Consider the following 20,932-nt stretch of genomic DNA (forward strand, 5'->3'; position numbering starts at 1 on the left):
GCTTGCTAGGCCATTTCAAAGGGCAGTTAAGAGTCAACCACATTGCTGTGGGTCTGAAGTCATATGTAAGCCAGACCAGGGAAGGGCAACAGGTTTCCTTCCCTAAAGAACATTAGTGAACCAGATGGGTTTTATGACAAGCAATGATAGTTTCATGGCACCATTACTGAGACAAGCTTTCAATTCCAGACTTTTATTAATAATTGAATTTAAATTCTACCAGCTGCCGTGGTGGGATTTGACCATGCTCCCAGGGCATTAGCCTGGTCCTTTGGTTCATTACCTCTACGTCACCACCTCATTTAGTTAATTTACTGTCAGAATTATCGGTAGGATTTGAGCTCTTAACTCCTGCTTTGGTAGTCCAGCGCCAAATCGCTATGCTGCGTGACCTATTGGAAAGTTCATGTTGAGTAGGGAGGGGTAGGATTCAACTCTGCTCTGATTCATTCATGGCTAAATGGCCTGCCAACAATCACCATCTGGCTCCTGTGAAGAGCAGCCAGCTGCGTGAGGTACCGGAGAACATTGATGATCCTCTAACTGTGACCTACCAAGATTTCACAACAGGCTAAGGAAATAAACTTTATTCAGCTTTATTGTTACTTCCTCGGTACACTAACAGCTTAATTATGTTCTGAATTGAGTGACTCTGAACTAATTTTCATCATGCTCAAGATGGAGAAAAGAAAATCAACATTCTTTGCTGATGATCTAGGTTGCTTTTGAAACTGGTGCAACTACAAGCTTTTGGGTTCCAGAAGGTACACCCCGTAATGAATTTAACAATGATGCACATGACAGCATATTACACAGTTCATTTTTGGATGACCTGCACCTTCTCAAAGTATAAATATTTTCACAATCAGTACCTTGTGTAAAGTACATTTCGCATTTCTAATAAAGCCATTAAGTCTTTCTAATGGACAGTCCAGTACATTCAGCTGCAGCATTTGGGGGAGAGAATACAGTTCTCGTCTTAACATCCCTCATCTTCTCGGGTTAGAAAACTCTCCTGCCCCACCTCAGCAAAAAAAAATCATTCAGGCAGATGTTACAAGATTTGTGCTTACAAATGCACAATTTTAGTAAAATATTAAACCATAAAAGCTTGGAGCACAGAGCGTGGGACCATTTTGTCCATTTTTATGCCAACATTTTGCTAAAGCAAATCAAAACTAATGCCTGCCATCTACCTATAACCCCTGCTTCAAATATTGATCCAGTTTTCCCTCCAAAAGATGCAATGACCTCTACCTCAACTACTTCCTGGGGAAAAGGATTCCATGTTCCTAACAATCCCTCTATGTAAAGAAATTTTGCCCAACTTTTATCCTCACTCACACTGGCAATTTTAAATTGGCGATCCCACGTCACGTACTGCACAATGAGAGAAAATAGTCTTTCCCTATTTATCAAAATTTTAAAAACTTCTGTTGAATTTCCCCTTAAACTTTTCTGCTTGGAAAGAAACAATCCCAGTATCACTCATTTCCTCAACTACAGTTTCCCATCATTTGCATCATCCTGTCTAACCTACTATATTGTGCACTTTCTGTGGCTTTATTATCTTTTGTATAGTAGGGTGACCAAAGCTGCGCACAGTTGGAGTCTAATGAATGTTTTATATGAATGCACCATTGCTTCTTTATTCTTGTACTCTAAGCCCCTATTTCTAAAATCCAAAATGCTGTTGGGTTTTTGTATGGCTTTATCTGACTTCCACTTTCAATTATGTATTTGTTTGCATTGGTGTCTCTCCATTCATGCCCTTCATTGTATTTCTATTGAGTGTATATTCCCATTTCTTTTTATTCTCTCAAAATGTATAATCAATCCTCATTAAATTGCATCTGCTATCCTGTTTAACCACAATTAAAGAAAGAGACTAAACAAGACTCCAGTAACTGATGTGACAAAAGTGGGAAGTTTGGCAAGTTGAGATTGTTCTCGTATTTAGATACAAATCATATGTCTATACTGAGAACAAAGTTAGACCCTGCATGACCTCTGGGGTGCACCACTTCCAGCCTTCTCCAATCTAACTTAATGTGTAAGTTATTACCCTAACCTTGTTCATTGTTAATGAACGTTCTATCCATTCTGTTACATTTCCTCTTGTTAGAAAAATTATGGTACAAGGTTCTAAACATGTTATTGAAGACCATATATCTCAACAATCTACTGATTTCCATCTTTCCCTCCTTTTCACTGTTTGGTGGCCTGCAATACAGACCAGCAATTGTACTATTTCTTTTCCTATGTCTTAAGCCTATCAGAAAGGACAACCTTACATTGTAGTAAAATGATGGACTCCTCAAACTAGCATTGTCACTTCACCCCATTTTTACCCTTCCATATTTCTCAAAATGTTAACTGGGAACATTAAGTTCTGATCCCATTCAAACATAAGGTGGGTTTCTGTTAAAGCCTCTAAATCATATCCTTCTATAATTATCAATGTTTCTAGTTCTCGAGTGTTGTCTTGAAGGCATTGTGCAACCACATACATACCACTGACTCATTCTATTACATGGTTCTCTCTTTTAGTGTCTTTTCCTTCTGCAACAGTTTTTTTCTAAATCTCTGACTGATTGTGGAATGATACAGGGCAAAAGGAGGCCATTTGGCCCATCATACCTGTGGAGGCTCTTTGGTAGTGTTATCCAATTAGTTCAGCTCCACTATTCTTTCCCAAAAGTGTGATGTAGAGAATTGAACATAGTACTCCAGCTGAGGTCTAACCAGCGTTTTAGGTTTAACATAACTTCCTTGCTTTTGTTCTCTCCCTCTATTCATAAAGCCAAGTATCCCATATCCTTTTTAACAGCCTTCTTAGCATGTCCTGCCACCGTAAAGATTTGTGTACATACAATCCCAGGTTTCTCTGGTCCTGCATCCATTTACAATTGTACCATTTAGTTCCTATTACCTCTCCTCATGCTTCCTATGCCCTCCTGAAGTCCAGGACATAAATATATATCAAAAAAGCAGTTGTCCTAATATCGATCCCTGGGGACCACCACTATATACTTCCCTCCATTCTGAAAAACAAGCGATCACCACTACTTTCTGTTCCTTGGTCAATTTTGTATCTGTGCTGCTACTGTCCCTTTAATCCCATGGGCTTTCATGTTGCTAGCAATTCTATTATATGATACTATGTCAAATGCCATTTTGTTATGACCGACCGCTCCAGTCAAAGCCCCCATTCAAAACATACGATTCTGATTGTGTTGGGAGAAACGCACTGGTACTTCAATCCCGTCACTCCACAGATCGCCTAACATCATTTAAAACTTACCAAATTAAAGAAAGACCCAGCCAAATTGTACCATCTATTAACCCCCGAATGAGGCTAACCAAACTAGGTGTCTTTAAATCAGCAACTTAACTGTTTAATTAAAAAAAAACTAAATTCTTAAACACTGTGAAGATATAAACAACCTTTAAAATAGAAAAAATTTGAATCCTTGCTAATTTACAGTCCAGTGTTGCTTGAAGTCCTCACAGCCATCCGATGGGGAAAAAAGGTTCTTCCACAGTAGAACAGTCCATAGTCTAATACCAGCAGGAAGTGATGCTTTCCTTCTCCAGCGAATTTCAACAAGTAACAACTTGCAAACACCTTCAGTAGAATCAATCTGACTTGAGTTTTTGAGGGATAAAAGATTGTCACAGTCTAACTTCCCTTCCTTCAGTTCAAATTATTAGAGATCTCTGTTTTGGCTTGACTTTTGTTAGAATTTTGAGAGATAATAATTAAACAGACTAAAATTCTCTTCCTTCAGTTTAAATGGTTGAGAGCTCTTTTCTCAGGTGCTAACACCAGCTGTCTGTGTGTCTGTGTTAGAACAAACTGTCTTCAACTAAAAAGCCAGTTCAAAATGGAGTTGTAACAAATGTATTGCTTGGTACTCCAAGTGGCTATATCCATGGTAACGAGAATGCACCCTTTTAATCGCAGTCTCCAAATGGTTGTTTCCAATGGCAACCAAAAATGCATTTCTCTAACTCCTGAGGCTTGCTGGTTCTTAAAGTAGTACTGATCCTTTACAAGCCTTAAAGGCAAACAGCATATTCCCAGAAAAAAAAACTACAGGACCATGACAATTTTAAAGAAAGTCCAAATACACAATGTCAACTGCAGTACCCTCATCAACCCTTTCCATTACTTCATCAAAGAATTCAATCAAGTTAGCCAAACACGATTTGCCTTTTATATCCATGCTGACTGTAACATTTGCAATCTTCCAATCCTGTGGCACTACCCCCATATCCAAGGAGGATTAGAAGATTTTGGCAAAAACCTGTGCAATTTCCATCCTTGCTTCCCTCAGTAACCTAGGATGCATCCAATCCAACCTGGGTGACTTTTCCATTTTGGGGACCACCAACCTTTTAAGTGCATTCTCTTTATTTTTATCCTATTCAATATCACTACTACCTCTTTTACTGCTACATTGGTAGCTTTCTCTTCTCCAGTGAAGACATGTGCAAAGTACACATATAGCACCTCGGCCATGCCTTCTCACTCCACAATAAGATCTGCATTTTGGTCCCAAATTGGCCCCGCGCTATCTTTGACTACCGTTTTACTATTTGTGTTTATAAGACTTTTGGTTTCCTTCTGCCAGCTGCTAACCTATTCTCATGCTCCCTCTTTATCCCTCTTGTTCCTTTTTTTTTTCCTCTGTACTTCCTGTGTTCAGCTATTATGAACCTTACATATGAACAGATGAAACAGGAGCAGGAAAAGGCCATTCGGCCCTGCAAGCCTGCCCTGCCATTCAATAGGATCATGGCTGATCTGCCCCAGACCTCCACTCCACTTTCTTGCCAGCTCCTCATAGCCCTCAACTCTCCAATATTTCAAAAATCTATCTACCTCCTCTTTAAATACTTAGTGATCTAGCCTCCATAACTCTCTGGGGTACAGAATTCCAGACATTCACTACAGTTTGAGAAAAGAAATTCCTTTGCATCTCAGTTTTAAATGAGTGACCCCTTATTCTGTAACTGTGTCCCCTAGTTTGAAATTCCCCCACTAGTGGAAACATCATCTCAACATCTACCCTGTCAAGCCCCCTCAGAATCTTGTACGTTTCAATAAGATCACCCCTTCATTCTTCTAAACTCTAATGAATAAAGGCCTAACCTGTTTAGCCGTTCTTAATAAGTCAACCCCTTCATCTCCGGAATCAGCCTAGTGAATCTCTTTTGAACTGCCTTCAATGCCAGTATATCCTTTCTTAAATACGGGGACCAAAACTGCCTCACCAACACCCTGTACAGTTGTAACAAGACTTCCCTATTTTTAAACTCCAACCCCCTAGCAATAAAGGTCAAAATTCCATTTGCCTTCTTAATTACTGCTGCACCTACATGCTAACTTTTTGTGTTTCATGCACAAGAATACCCAGATCCCTCTCTGCTGCACTTTTTTGGAGTCTCTCTCCATTTAAATAATAGTCTGCCTTGTGATTCTTCCTACCAAAGTGCATGACTCCATCTGCCACATTTTTGCCCACTCACTCAACCTATCTATATCCTCTTGCAGATTCCTTATGTCCTCATCACAAAATGCCCTCCCACCTATTTTTGTATGTTCAGCAAATTTGGATATATTACACTCTGCCCCCTCCTCCACGTCAGTAATATAGATCGTAAATAATTGAGGCCCTGGGACTGATCCTTGTGGCACTCCACTAGTTACATTTTTCCAACCTGAAAAAGACCCATTAATCCATCTTCTGTGATTTAACCAATCCTCAATCCATTCTAATACATTACCCTCAATAATCTTTTATGTAGCACCTTATCAAATGCCTTCTGGAAATCCAAATACAACACCGGTTCCCCTTTATCAACTCTGCTTGTTATATCCTCAAAGAACTCTAGCAAATTTGTCAAACATGATTTCCCTTTCACAAAAGCATGTTGACTCTGTTTGGTTGTGTTAAGCTTTTCAAAATGTCCTGCTATTTCTTCCTTTAATAATGGGCTCTAGCATTTTCCCAACGACTGATGTCAGGCTGACTGGCCTATAGTTTTCTGCTTTTTGTCTCCCTCCCTTCTTGAACAGGGGCATCACGTTAGCAGTTTTCCAATCCACTGGGACCCTCCCGGAATCCAGTTACATTTGTCGTAAACCTCTTCTTTTTTTTTCTGTCTCATTTTAACCTCTTTATCTTTTTAGTCATCCAAGAAGCTCTAGCTTTGGATGCTCATCCTTTGCCCCTCATGGGGATGTCTGTTCTGTACCTGAACCATCTCCTCTTTGAAGGCCTCACATTGTTCAATGACTGGCCAACCAGCTGTTGATTCCAATTCACCTGGGCCCTTTTCAGCTCAATAAAGCTAGCTGTCCTCCAGTTTAGTATTTTTATGCTTGATTGTTCCATGTCCTTTTCTATACATATTCTAAACTTGATATGATGATCACTGTTTCCCAAATTCTCTTTCACAAAAACCTACACCAGTTGACCCACTTTATAACCCAGAAGTAGATCTAGCACTTTCCTTCCTCGTTGAACTGGAAACACAATGATCAAAAAAGTTCTCTTTACAAATTTCAGGAATTCCTCCCCTCTTTACCCTTTACTCCGTTACTATCCCAGTGTGTATTAGGATAGTTGAAGTCTCCCATTATCACTACTCTAGATTTTGCATCTTTCTGTAATTTGCTGGCAATTTTTTTATTCGTTCATAGGTTGTAGGCATCGCTGGCTCGGCCAGTATTTATTACCCATCCTTAATTGCCCTTGAGAAGGTGGTGGTGAGCTGCCGCCTTGAACTGTTGCAGTCCTTGGGGTGTAAGTACACCCACAGTGCTGTTAGGAAGGGAATTCCCGGATTTTAACCCAGTGACAGTGAAGGAAAGGCAATATAGTTCCAAGTCAGGATGGTGTGCGGCTGGGAGGGCAACTTACAGGTGGTGGTGTTCCTATGCATCTGCTGCCCTGTCCTAGGTGGTAGAGGTCGCGGGTTTGAAAGGTGCTGTCTAAGGAGCCTTGGTGAGTTGCTCCAGTGCATCTTGTAGATGGTACACACTGCTGCCACTGTGTGTTGGTAAAGGGAGTGAATGTTGAAGGTGGTGGATGGGGTGCAAGTTAATCAGGCTGCTCTGTCCTGAATGGTGTCAAGCTTCTTGAGTGTTGTTGGAGCTGCACCCACCCAGGCAAGTGGAGAGTATTCTGTCACACTTCTGACTTGTGACTCGTGGATGGTGGACAGGCATCGGCAATCAGGTGAGTTACTCACTGCTGAATTCCCAGCCTCTGACCTGCTCTTGTATCCACAGCATTTATGTGGCTGGTTCAGTTCAGTTTCTGGTCAATGGTGACCCCCAGGATGTTGATAGTGGGGGATTCAGTGATGGTAATGCCATTGAACATTAAGGGCAGATAGTTAGATTCTCTCTTGTTGGAGATGGTCATTGCCTGGCACTTGTGTGGGGCAAATGTTACTTGCCACTTATCAGCCCAAATGTGCTCCTTTTTGTCCTCCCCATTATTTGGTGACCTATGTTAAACACCCAATAGCATAATAAATCCTTTATTACTTAATTCTAGCCAAATAGATTCTGTCTCTTCCCCTTCGCATTAATCATGTCTCTCCAGTGCCAACTATAGTTTCTTTGTTCAATCCAGCTAGCCCCTTTTTTTTTCCCTTCCCTCTCTTTCCTGCATACCTGATGGCCAGGAATATTAAGTTCCACATCCGCCCTTATTTTGAGCCAGGTCTCTGATGGTGACATATTGTTGTCCCCTGTGACACTTCAGCCTGCTGCTGACCAACCTTATTTACCACACTCTGCAAAGATGCACGTGCATGCCAAACCCATCTAGATTTCTCCACATTTTCTCCGTCTGATCCTTTCTATGTCTGAACTATATTTTACTCTAGTGTTTCTTTCGCAGTCTTATTTTGCACTTCGTTTCTTGTCTGTAATGTTTCATCCTGGTACCTATCCCACTAACAAAATGGTTTAAAGCCTTCCCCACAGCACTAGTTAAGCTTTCTGCAAGGAAATTGTTCCCAGCTCTGTAAAGGGCAACACATCCACTTTGAACAGGTCTCAATGCCCCAGGAATCTGAAGTCCTTCCTCCTGCACCATTTCTCCAGCTTTCATACTTAATAGCCTATTTCCTTTCTGTTTTCATCTGATTGTATTGTTTCACCTTTTTTCAGCTAAGTCTTCTGTCTCTATTCCAACAGCTTCATTAATCCTGCTCTCCCTTACTAGTCTCAAACCCAGGCTTTTCCGTCTACTGCAATTTTACCCCCAACTCCTCTATTTACCCTCTTGGGTGAGGGCTGTTCTTTCAGTATAGCTTTCCCTTGTTCCAGTGCCTGTGAATACCTTCAATGTAATTTTCGAATCCATAGCATGTTTAATGTGTGGCATGGGAAGTAATGCAGAGATTATGACTCTTGAGGTCTTATTTTCTCCGACTACTTAACTTCTTAAATATAATTGTATCTATATTATTGGTTCCCACAGGACCAGGTCATTAAGTTGACCTTTGTCCATTTCCGGAAGCTTCCACCATTTCCACGATCATACCCTTTACCCTGGCACCAGGGAAGCAACATACCATTCAGGGTTCCCAGTCTCAACTGCAAAAATGGCTGTCAACATGTCTATATAATTTCCCACTACTACCCTTCTTTATAGTTTACTTTTTCTCAGCCCCTTGCGTAGTCCCTTTATCTATAGGACTGTAATATTGGTCAGGACCACCTCTCTGAGTAGCTTTCACTGTCGACCTCATAATAGTTCTACCATTATGTCCTTATTGAACAGTTTTCATAAGTTAGGTTCTTTTGCATCCATGTGTCCCTTCTGCTGCTGCTGCCCCTGCAGATGGTCTATTACTTTGCTCTTCCTGCATTAATCATGTGTCCTGAACTGACCTGTTCTGCCTCCATGTGGCCATATTCTGGAGAGTATGATCTGGACAGACATCCCTAATCAACTCTGATGCTGCGGCGAGTGGTCAATTGCTGCTTGAGCACAGAGATCCCTTCTTTCGGAGACTATTTCCGACACGAATGTAAATATGCTGCCCATGTTGCACTGAGGTTCTATGATGGCCACATATTGTTCTCCATATGCGAAGGTCCCTGTATCCATTTCCATCTAACTTGAAAAAAAAAGTGTTAGCTTGAACCTTACACTAGCACCAAACTCTCCAAGAATGAAACTCCTCTTGCTCACTTCACAGAAGTATTTTACAAAAAAAAATGCTGTCCAAATGGCATCTCAAGGCTGAGGTTCCCTCCTTTCACCAACACCACCCACCCCACCCCTCCCCAGCCTCAAAAGCTAAACTCTATTCTTTTGTCTTTTACATTCTCCACCAGCTTCTCAGAGCTTGCGATTGAGCTCTCACCTCAAATTTACACTGGCTTAACTGCCCGAATAGTCCAATCAGAAAACAACGAATCGTACCTCTTCTGTAAACTGTTATTTATTTATTACCAGTTGACCCTTATGGCATTAAATAAGATACTTTAAACAGCTACTGGTATCAAAGACTTAAAATGTGGTAAATAAAATAAATTCAAACACAAAATATAGGACGGAAATTTCAATATTTGGATCCTAATTATTCCTGCTGAAGCTGGACTCCTCACTCTTCGAACAATTAACACTCCTGTCGATGCTAACTGCTCAAGATATGCTTTGCATTCCTGGAGCAATCACTTTAAGGCTATAAAATCCCATCTTGTTTTTCATCTTCATAATGAGCAATGGATTCCAATATCCCAGGCCATTTCTCTACACAATGTAGAATGAATATTATGACCTCACACTTGCAAGACAGAGTGGGGAATTCCAACACCAATGTAAATACACTGAGGGTATGAATTCATCTGAAGCAGATTGCCTATAAAATTTGCATTTTTCTGGACCTCGGGATTTTGCTGAATGTTAAGCAGGTGTGACTTCCCAATGTTTCACTACATAAAGTGGTTGTATGAATGTGATGAGCAATAGAGACCAGGAATGATCCGTGTTACCTGATCTTGCTGCATTGGTCCAAAAACAAAAAAGGCTGGGTATACTCAGCAGATCAGACAGCATCTGTGGAGAGAAAAACAGTTAATGTTTCAGGTCTGTGTGACCTTTTATCAGGCATGCTGTCAGACCTGTTGAGTATTTCCTGCATTTTCTGTTTTTGTTTCCGATATCCAGCATCCACAGTATTTGCTTTTGTGTTGCTACATTGATCACTGGGGTAACACAACTGCCGTCAGCATTCCTGGGTCAGGAAAGGCAGTTCCAGCCTTTGATTGTTACTCAACAAACCGTACTGTAATTTACATTCAAGTAGGTGCCAGATGAGGACAAGATCGGGCTTTCATGTGATATTTAACACAGTTGAATAACCTGCTGACTTGGGCTTTGTGTCCACTTTGGTGAGGTACTAGAAGGCAGCTGTACGCAAGACTGTCCAGCAATAAGTTGGAGACTTGAGACGAGGAATAGTGGGAGAAAAATCACAGGAAAGTGTTCTTTATTAGTAGGCCTTCTGATTTTTTTTTTGTTTCTTCCCCACCTCCGCCTTCGTTTAGGTCAGCAAATCATATGGCTTCAGCAGCAACCAAATGCATGTTTTTCTGGGCCAAATCATTAAATGGACATTTCATAATTATGGTTGAGAATTATTCGGCAAATGTAATATCTGGGGTTTGCTTTAATTTAGTTGTAAGACTCGGGTCAATTACAATTACAGTCTAAGTTGGGAGAGCAGATCTAAAAAAGACTTGCAGCTCAGACTAGCTACAAATCCACACGGGTACAAAAATGCTTTCACAAGCTTCACAGACTTTATTAAATTTTCCACAATAAGCACAAAATTGTGATACTTAGCAAAGGGCAGTGGTCAGCTGTTGCATTCGCAATGGAACACTGGTCCTCAACCTCCGATTAACTGTGGCGTCTTGTCTGGTGATTGTTTTCCCAAAAATATACTTTATTCATAAAAATCTGTATAAAAAAAAAACGACACAATACAGTTCAACATTCCGAAAAGTGCCAAGGAAATCAGTTTTCTTCAATACAGGAGTGAGTTGCCTCACAACCGTTCCATTCCATTTTACATGCCATGTGCATTTTACAGCAAACCCATATTTGGTGTATACAGCCCGAGGGGTTTCCCACGGGTCCAGCCCCTCAGTTCACTTTGGTGGGAGGACCTTACACAGTGGTATTTCCCTAGTGAGCCTTTGTAGTGGCTGCCCCAAGCTTTAGTGTGTCCCTCAGCACGTAGTCCTGGACCATGGAATGTGCCAGTCTGCAAAACTCGGTCATGGACAACTGACCAGCAGGTTTCGGGCAGACCAAAGAGCGTCTTTCACCAAATTGATGGTCATCCAGCAGCAGCTGATGTTCATCTCTGTGTGCATCCCTGGGAACAGCCTGTAGAGCACAGACTCCTGTGTTACAAAACTGCTTGGGATAAACCTCGACAAAACCGCTGCATCGCTTTCCACACCTACTTTGCAAAGACGCATTCCAGAAGGAGGAGGGCAACTGTCTCTTCAACACAGCCACCTCGAGGGCAGTGTGCGGAGGGGGCGAGACTCCGGGTGTGCAGGAAGAATCTAACTGGAAGGGCCCTTCTCACCACTAGCCAAGCTACATCTTGGTGCTTGTTTGAACATTCTGGTGATGAGGCATTCTGCCATATAGATTTGGCAGTCTGCTTGGGGAACCATCCGACAGGACCCACCATCTCCTTTTCCCGTAGGGCCTTGAGGGCATTCCATGCAGACCACTGCCTGATGGATTAGTGGTCAAAGGTGTTTTCCCACAGAAACTTTCCCACGAAGGATAGATGGTATGGCACGGTCTAACTAGATGGAGCGTTATGCGGCAATGTGGTCAGACCCATCCTTCGCAACACCGGGGACAGATAGAACCTCAGCACATAGTGACACTTGGAGTTTGCGTACCGGGGCTCTACACATAGCTTGATGCAGCCGCACACGAAGGTGGTCATCAGGATGAGGACGGCGTTGGATAAATTTTTCCCGCCCTTATCCAGAGGTTTGAACATCGTGTCTCTCTGGACCCGGTCCATTTTGGATCTTCAGATGAAGCGGCAAATGGCTCGGGTGACCGCCACAGCGCAGGAGTGTGGTATGGGCCAGACCTGTGCCACATACAGCAACAACGTGAGCGCCTCGCACCTGATGACCAAGTTCTTATCCACAATGGAGAGAGATTGCTGCCCCACATGCTCAGTTTATGGTGTGCCCTGGCTACTCACTCCTTCCAGGTTTTGATGCACGCCCCGGCCCTTCTGAACCATATCCCCAGTACCTTCAGGTAGTCTGACCTGACAGTGAAGGGGACAAAGGATCGCTCGGTTCAGTTCCCAAAGAACATGGCCTCGCTCTTGCCGTGGTTAACTTTGGCTCCCGAGGCCAGTTCGAGCTGGTCGCAGATGCTCATCAGTCTGTGAACGGGCAGTGGATCCGAGCAGAAGACGGGAACATCGTCCATGTACAGGGAGGTTTTTAACCTGTGTGCTTCTGCTGCCTGGGATTGTCACCCTTCTTATGCCCGCATCCATCCCAATGGACTCAGCAAAAAGTTCGATACAGCAAACAAACCAGACAGGGGAGAGAGGACAGCCCTGTCTGACTCCAGATTGGATCAGGAAACTTTCTGATGCCCACCAATTGATTGAGACTGTGCTACTGCTGTTTGTGTAGAGCAGTTTGATCCAATTGCAGATTCCCTCCCCAAACCCCATTTTGGAGAACACGTTCATCACGTCGGTGAGAGATATCTTCTGTTGTCTTGATTCGTGCTTTTGGGGTCTTAAAAATTCTTAACTTTATACACATTACCCAGCTTGGTTCTATGCCATATTAGTTAAAACCCTGTTTCTGTTAATCTGATTGGTCATTACTTAACTGCTCTTCCCTGATGGTACTTCGAGCCTTAATTTAGGTCATTGTCATTCAGGGGGCTCCAGATTTGTGTTTCCTATGCATCAACAATGACCATTTAACGAGGTTGATATATGCTTGTCCCATTTCACAGCTATTTGGCTAGACATGTTTGTAGTCTTTACTGGTTAAAAAGCTAATGGTCTCCCTGGGGTTATCTACAGTCTAACAACTTTTAAACAAAGGGTCTTTACATGGTCTGAATTGTCCTTTTCATCACTTCTTGACGTGTCATGACTTGTACAGAACTCTAGCTAACATTCAGCTGAGCTTATCCATCATGCTTTTGTGGGTATGTTACAATTTTAACCGATATACTTAAGGATATGACAACTGAGTTCTAACAGTACTATAATAAAATAAACTCAATCCTACCATATCCCCGCCTTGAGGGTGAAGGAAACTGATCCATCATAATCAAGGTTTGAAAATATCCTAAAGTTTTCCCTAACAATACGCTACATCCTCCTTCTATCATTTACATTTGATCCCAGTGCCGTTCATACCCTTGTTCGCAGTAATTTTTCATTTGGTTGTACAGTTTCAGTGACCAACATTCTCCTTCTCCAGTTCTTAATCATACCTCTCATATTGCTGAGGGTGGTAATCAATACCACCAAAATAACTAGCTGAATACACACCAGCATGTGTGATATTTTTATCCAAGAGGATATCTCAATATTTGAACCTATGTCCCACCAGCTGCTATCATCTCCTACTTCCTCTATTTCCTTTTCCATTTCTTGATTCCTGTGCCTCAACACATAACACCATTCAGAGGAATGGTAAATTTCCTGTTGCCTCAGTATGCTACTCTAACTGGAAATTCCTTTCCTCTTGTCACTTTCATGGTGCAGTTGGATACTTCTAAGTCTCAAGTGAACCAACAAGCAGGGTTTGTTCTCTCTTACATCGTATAGGCATATGATAATGTCTCTACCTTCCTCACATCCTCTCAGAGATGGGGATACCCAAGTGTTATCCTCTAACTGTGCTAGATATTCTGGGTGGTCTTGATATTGGACAATATGCTCTTCCTTTACTACCCGATACTCTCCAATCTAAAGATAGGGTTTGGTCCAGTTAAGTGATTTACAGTGGGGTAATGTAGCACCAGGCCTAATGATCTGGTCTTGCTAGAATACTGATGACATCCCTGTCATATCGGATAGATGCAAGCTAGATCACGTATTTTACATACGGTGTTCCTGAGATTAAATTTTGATAAAGCCCTGAAATGGTCAGCTGATATCCAAGATGGCAAACGGCCAATCAATATGTGACGTAGGTTAGAACATGTCCAGTTCTATCAACCATGACCCATACATTATGCACACATCACTTTCCGTTTCTTTATCTGATGCATTTCTTTCTGTCTCTTATTAATTCATTCATTGTGTGTGCGTGGGACTGGAGAGTTTTCAGAATATCTGTTAAGTGTATTGTCATGAGTCCATCCTCAGTCAATTCCTTATTTTCTACCTTATTCATTTCTGTCAATACCTTCTTTAACTTATTTCTCACTTGTTTAACTGAATAATCTAATGATGCTATATCGCAACTATTAAATATTGACATTCCAGTGTTAAAGGCTGTGGCCACATCATTTACAAGACCTCCTATGTACTCTACTAGTACCATTCACTCTGGTGAGATTTAATCCACTCTCATTACTATGTTTGTCCCCTTGATGCATACTATATATGTATTTTACTTTATCTTCCTCTTCCGCTGTGCCTACTTGTTCCCAAAAGACCTTTAATAATACGTTCAGTATTTTATCCATTAACTCGTTAGTTTCCCGGGGGCACCAACTTGGTAGGCCCAGAGTTGCCAAATTGATAATGACGGGCACAACTTCATACTGTACATTATTATAGAACACCTTACGTGTGGGGATAACAACTAATCCGTTTTGCGGGTCAGGTTGATGTTCAGGACGTTGGATGTATTCATTGCTAAGGGCGTTCTGTTCCTCTCCTGATTTGTTTCCTTTCTGCGACTGCGTTTCCTACCCGGGTCACCCATGAAGAGAGGTTACAGGCAGGTAATGCCCATGCAAAAATCTTCACTTGTGGATCACCATAGAGGAGGCGTAGTCCTCCTGTTTCATTACTAAAGAAGGCTCCTCTGGCTGCTATAGGGCCATCCCTTACCATAGGCCATTCAAGGGCAGGGGCCTTAAACTGCTCACGTTCCATCTGTCCCTTCACATCATGTTCTAAAATGTAAGGTATCTCATTGAATATTGCCCATTTCTCAGGTAACGGAGCAAAAAAATCCATTGTTTTAAATTATCGCTAAGCAAACACATGTAATTACCAGAATGTAATTGGGACTACCAATGAGGCCAGTTTAGTTTAGTTTAGAGATGCAGCACTGAAACAGGCCCTTCGGCCCACCGAGTCTGTGCCGACATCAACCACCCATTTATACTAATCCTACACTAATCCCATATTCCTACCACATTCCCACCTGTCCCTATATTTCCCTACCACCTGCCTATACTAGGGGCAATTTATAATGGCCAATTAACCTATCAACCTGCAAGTCTTTGGCATGTGGGAGGAAACCGGAGCACCCGGAGGAAACCCACGCAGACACAGGGAGAACTTGCAAACTCCACACAGGCAGTACCCAGAATTGAACCCGGGTCCCTGGAGCTGTGAGGCTGCGGTGCTAACCACTGTGCCACTGTGTAACGATTGGAGGACGAAATTGCGATTTGAGTTGGAGTGGTGTTGGGATCCCATGGGTTTCCTACTGATTCCCATTCACCTTTCCCATCTTTTTGTCTAAAGAAAAATACCTCACCAGTTTGCATTTTGGCATAATTTCTATGTTTCCCATTTAAACTCTCACTCAATGTATACTCTGTGTCCTTCTTTAACTTCCCATGTTTGAATAGAACTTCTCGGTGTACAATCAAATGTGCATGATTCTAGGTGTCTTTTACCACTTCCTGAGTACATACGACCTTTGGGGCCTCTCATTTGTCCTGTGAAATTCCACAGTGCCTCTACCCCTTTGATTACAAGCAGTATGTCATTAGGGGCAAAGACGTCACTGTCGTCCCAATCAAAGCTTTTCCCCTTGGCTCCTGATTTGGGTGCATAATGACCTCTCTGCAACAGTTCCAAGCTGTTAACTGTGATTACATGTATATGAGGTGGAATGCTGGTAGGCACTTCATCTTACTTACCTTTACAACCAAAGAAAACCAAGTTTAGCATTCATTCTTTGCAGTTTTTAACTGATTAATGTGGAACCATTTTAACTTTGGTTCCTGCTTAGGCCCAAATGGAATCTGTAACAGTTAAATGGCCAGATTCAATTTGTCCATGATTGTATATTGTCCTGTCCATTTCACATCAAATGAGTGTTTCTTGGGGGTGTAGTTTTGCAACATCACGTGATCGCCTACATTATACTCAAATGGGTTTACTTTTCTGTTAAATTATTTCTTAATTTGGTTCTGTGATTTGCCTGTGTTTCTCGCCACCAGTTTGTTTGGTTTGGTTACATGTTCAATCAAATTCTGTAGCCATTTCTAACTTCATGGCTGTAATGTTAACTGAGTGTTCCCTCCCAAAGTCAAGTGTCCTGAGACTTTCATTTGCTCTCCAGTCATGACCTCATGGACATACACCTGTGGTCTTATGTGGAGTAGATCTTATTGCCATTAGACACAGCGGGAGCATGTCTGCCCATTTAGTGGGGTGTTCTGTAAAGAACTTATTCAGCATAATCTTTACAGTTCTATTACCCCTCTCCACGATCCCTGAGGATCGTGGATGGTGGGTTATGTGCAATTTATGCTCGATCTGCAGCAATTGCTGTAGAGCTTTAAAAAAAATCACCACCATAAAGTGCGGACCTTGGTTGCTGTCCACTTGGAGTGGTATTCCCCACCTACAGAACACCTCACTGAGCAAGATACGGGCCACAATGCATGCCTTTTTATCTGCGGTAGGAAGTGCCTCTATCCATTTAATGAATTGATCAACTACTACTAAGGCATATTCCCATAATTCCCCTGAGCTTTAGTGAATGGACCTGCAAAATTAATTTGCAAGTGCGTCCAGGGACCATCTGGGGGCGTTGTGACCTCAGCAAGGCTCAGTTGGACTGAGATGGGGATTGATTTGTAAACACTGGTTCACGTATTGCTCCACATACTCCTCCACCCCTGGCCACCAACAACCATGTGCTATCTTCTGGAGTGTAGTGGGAGCTGCTTAGTGCCCTGCTGTCAGGTGGAAGTGGAACAATGCCACAATCCCTTCTTTTAACTGTGGTGGTGGACAGAGAACCACATTTCCTCCTTCATTACAAACCATCAGCAGAGAGGGGTTACCTCCCTGAGCTTGAATGCTTGTCAGATGAGCCCGTGGCGTGGGTTGCGGATGCAGTTACTTCTGATGCTAGATCTCAATTTTACAGTAGGGATCATACGAGTCCTGTAACTCAGAAATATCTAGTTCAGTTACTTTAAACACAGCTGCAACTTCTGTGGCCGGGTTAGATGGAACACTTCCTGGAAGGGTGAGACCTTCCACGGCTGCTTCTTTAGCTAGATTGTCAGTGTGTGTGTGTGGCTTTCTGTTGTTTGAGCACATTCCAGAGCATGTGCAATAGGTTTGCATGGAGAAAGCTTTACCATCTGATGAATAGTACCCATTCTTGTGATATAGTGGTAATGCTAGGATTGCATTACACACATACCCACTATCAGACCAGATGTTAGTCGGATCTGATGCGGTGTAGTGGGCGCAAGAATGACTGTGATTGGTTCAAACTGTTGTGATGAATGGACAGGAATTTGGAACACCATAGACTGATCAGGATTTGCCATGTCCACTATTGCACATCCTGTTTTAGATGTCCCATCAGCATGATACAATGATCCATCGACGTAAATATCTTGGGCTTCTGGAATGGGGATTCTGTGCTGTCTGGCTCGGTCCCATCTCTAAAGCGGGTAGTGGACACTGGTGAGGACTCCCATCATAAGCTAGCCTCAGAGGTCGTAGTGTTGTTCGTTTGGGAGTGATATCTAAATCATGTTGTAACAGCTCAAGTTTGCATTTACTAATTCACTGAGAGGACACTTTCGTGTCTCCCGGCCTCATCAGGAGGTTATGTGGAGTGTGTGGAGAGTGAAGGATAATCTTCTGTAAGTCAGTCACGTAAGTACAATGCTTAACTGCCCAAAAGGTAGCTAGGGGGTGTAGTTCATGGGCAGAATAGGTGTTCTCTGTCCCCTGCAGGACCCAGGATGCGTTTGCAATTGGGCTCAGTGATTCTCCCCATTGCTGCCTTAAGACAGCCGTGACACTGGATGCAGTCGAGCCCATCTCTAGATGGAACGGCTGTTCTGGATCTGGTGACATTAGTGCTGTAGCCTACATAGTTGCTGTTTTCAAGTTCTCTTCTATAGCCTGTGTCTATTCTTCTCCCCAGGCAAGTTGGATGTTCTCTCCTCATTCTCTTTTTAACAGTTCATACAAAGGTTTAGCCATCTCTGCGAAATTAGAAATAAAATTTCTGATACCCCACGTCCCCTAAAAACGATCCTGATGCTGAGAGATATACAGGTAGGGGTAGCCTCTGTATAGTGGATACTTTTTGCTGATCAGGTGTTAGGGTTTCAGCCACTAAACTAACACCTAAAAAGGTAACTTCATCCTGCACCAACTGTGCCTTTTTTGGATTCACTTTCAGTCCTGTCCTCTTTAGTAAGAACAGTTCATTTAAGAGGGTATGTCAAGGTAGCCAGTAACAGATCATTTACATATTGCAGAACTGCTTCTGGTTTAGAGAAAGTCTTAATCACTTGTGCCATATGTTGATGGAAAATAGAGGGAGGATTATGAAATCCTTGTAGGAAACAAGTCCATGTATATCCCTGGCCATCAAACGTAAAGGCGAATTTATACGGTTGTCTTTTGCTACTGGAATGCTCCAGAAGCTGTTGGCTATGTCAAGTGTGGAAAAGATGGTGGCACAGGGTGGAATAGCTGACAATAAGGAAGGGGCCTAACTGGCTGTTGGATTTTGTTTACAGAGCCCTTAACAAGGTAACACCTAATCAGTAGTCAGGCAACAGGAACCATCTGGCTTCCTAACAGGCCAGAGAGCGGCATTAATTGTAAAAGATCTGTCCGTAAAACCTCTTGCTGCATTAATGAGGCAATGACTATCCGTATGCAACGAACACTTTCCTGCAGGATGGGATACTGCTTGCAAGGCTTGTGTGGGTCCCCATTAACCGAACCTCAGTATCTAATCATCCACAATTATGTTTAGAGACAGCAAAAGCCTCAGCATTCTGTTGGATTATTATTTTACTGTTGGCAGCGAATGATCAGGGAGAGGCAGTGCCTCAGCCTTTTCAATTGCAAAAACTGAAGGAACATCTGAAATCTGGACTACACCCCCTTTCAAGGGTGTTCGCCACAAACAATTTTGGGTGTAATCAATAATAACTCCTGCCTCCTTTTAAAGCATCGCTTCCTAGGATTCCTTTTGTATCAGACGCAGGGTTCTGTTACTTTAAATTCTTCTCTTATCCTCAACTTAGTACCTTCAGGGAGTGTTAATGTTTCTGCCCCCGTGACTCCCTTAAACCATTGAGGGGTTTTTCCTGGTGCTAACTCTCTGTCTGGATGTGGGATATGAATGATGGTCACTGAAGAACCGGTATCTATTAGCATTGTATGCCATCGGCCCCCTGGCAGCAGAGTAGTGATTACTGCTCTCCTATGTCGGTGGCGTCTGAACCCCACCTCAGAGTGACTCTGTGGGGCCTGTACCTGTCAATTTGCACCCTGCCCTCCTTGCCACTCTGGTGGCAAGGGACCAGATGATGCTTCTGTAATAGCTGGGCAAGCAGGATATAATCTTTGGTTCTGCTGCTGGGCTTGGGTAGTGGCCATTGTCTGCACCATGGATGACAATTTTTCTACAGTACTAGCCAGAGCTACTGTCCAATCCCGTGGGTGCGGAGCGTAATCAGGCGGATTACCCTGGAGTACAGAAGGTCCTCTCCATTCCTGCAATCGGTCAAACCGTGGCGGACCTCACTTTTCCCCGCTTTCTTTGGGGTCCTACGCTCCTTAGCCATGTGTCCTCCCCTTCCACAATTATACCGTCACTGTTGCATGTGGGCAGGGTGACTTGCTTAATGTTCTCATCTGCCAACAGGGGATTGTAATTCTTAAAGGTAATTAAAAGCTGTGCTAATTCTAAGGGGCAAGTTTTTTAGTTGCGAGCAGGCCCAATTGATCAATTAAAGCTTTTAAACCTCTACAGGTAGGGGCACAGAAGTGGTGGACTCGGTAATTTCCTCAGGTGGGACGGGCGGTCCTGGTTCGGCTTCCTTCCCCCACTCCCAAACTTGTTTCGGGTCTACCCCATCTCCTCCATCTTGTCATTAACTTAACAGGACAGACAGGCAGAGGTTGTCCTTCCCTATCGTCGTCCTCCTCCAAGGACTCCTGTCCTGCTTACATATCACCAATGTGATACTCTGCTTTCGTGACGGCTGCTATAACCACCTGCTGCTTCCCCATCTGGTTCAGCAGCTACTTGCACTGTGCATGGTCTGCCTCTTGTTGGGGTGGCTCCTGTAGCTCCCTAAGGGTGCCCCGTGAGTCCTCTAACTTCTGGGTGAACTGGGTGTTTTTCTGCATGAGAGTGACAATTTGCGCCTCCACCAACTCTAACCGCTGCTAAGCTGCACCAGCCTGTACGTCATTAAGCGCCTGTTGCTGTATAGTGGCAGTAGAGGATGATAGCTGATTTTGTAACATTTCCAGATTTGTCTGCTGCTGCTGGATCTGTTCACTTTGAGCTGCCATCTGTTCTGCCAGTGACTGTATCACTTCCACGTTGTGCTGCACACAGTATGATGCTGCATATGCGATTAGATTTAAAGCCCTGTCACTCTTCCAGTGC

At 42.9% G+C, this 20,932-nt stretch overlaps 1 protein-coding gene across 2 annotated transcripts in view; it reads left to right on the forward strand.

The window, feature by feature from the left end:
* Nucleotides 1-20,932, forward strand: part of yap1 (Yes1 associated transcriptional regulator) — a 194,719-nt gene that overhangs the window by 161,939 nt on the left and 11,848 nt on the right. The window lies entirely within an intron of this gene.

Source organism: Heterodontus francisci, chromosome 6 (genome assembly GCF_036365525.1).
Source record: "Heterodontus francisci isolate sHetFra1 chromosome 6, sHetFra1.hap1, whole genome shotgun sequence".
In the NCBI taxonomy this organism is placed as follows: domain Eukaryota; kingdom Metazoa; phylum Chordata; class Chondrichthyes; order Heterodontiformes; family Heterodontidae; genus Heterodontus; species Heterodontus francisci.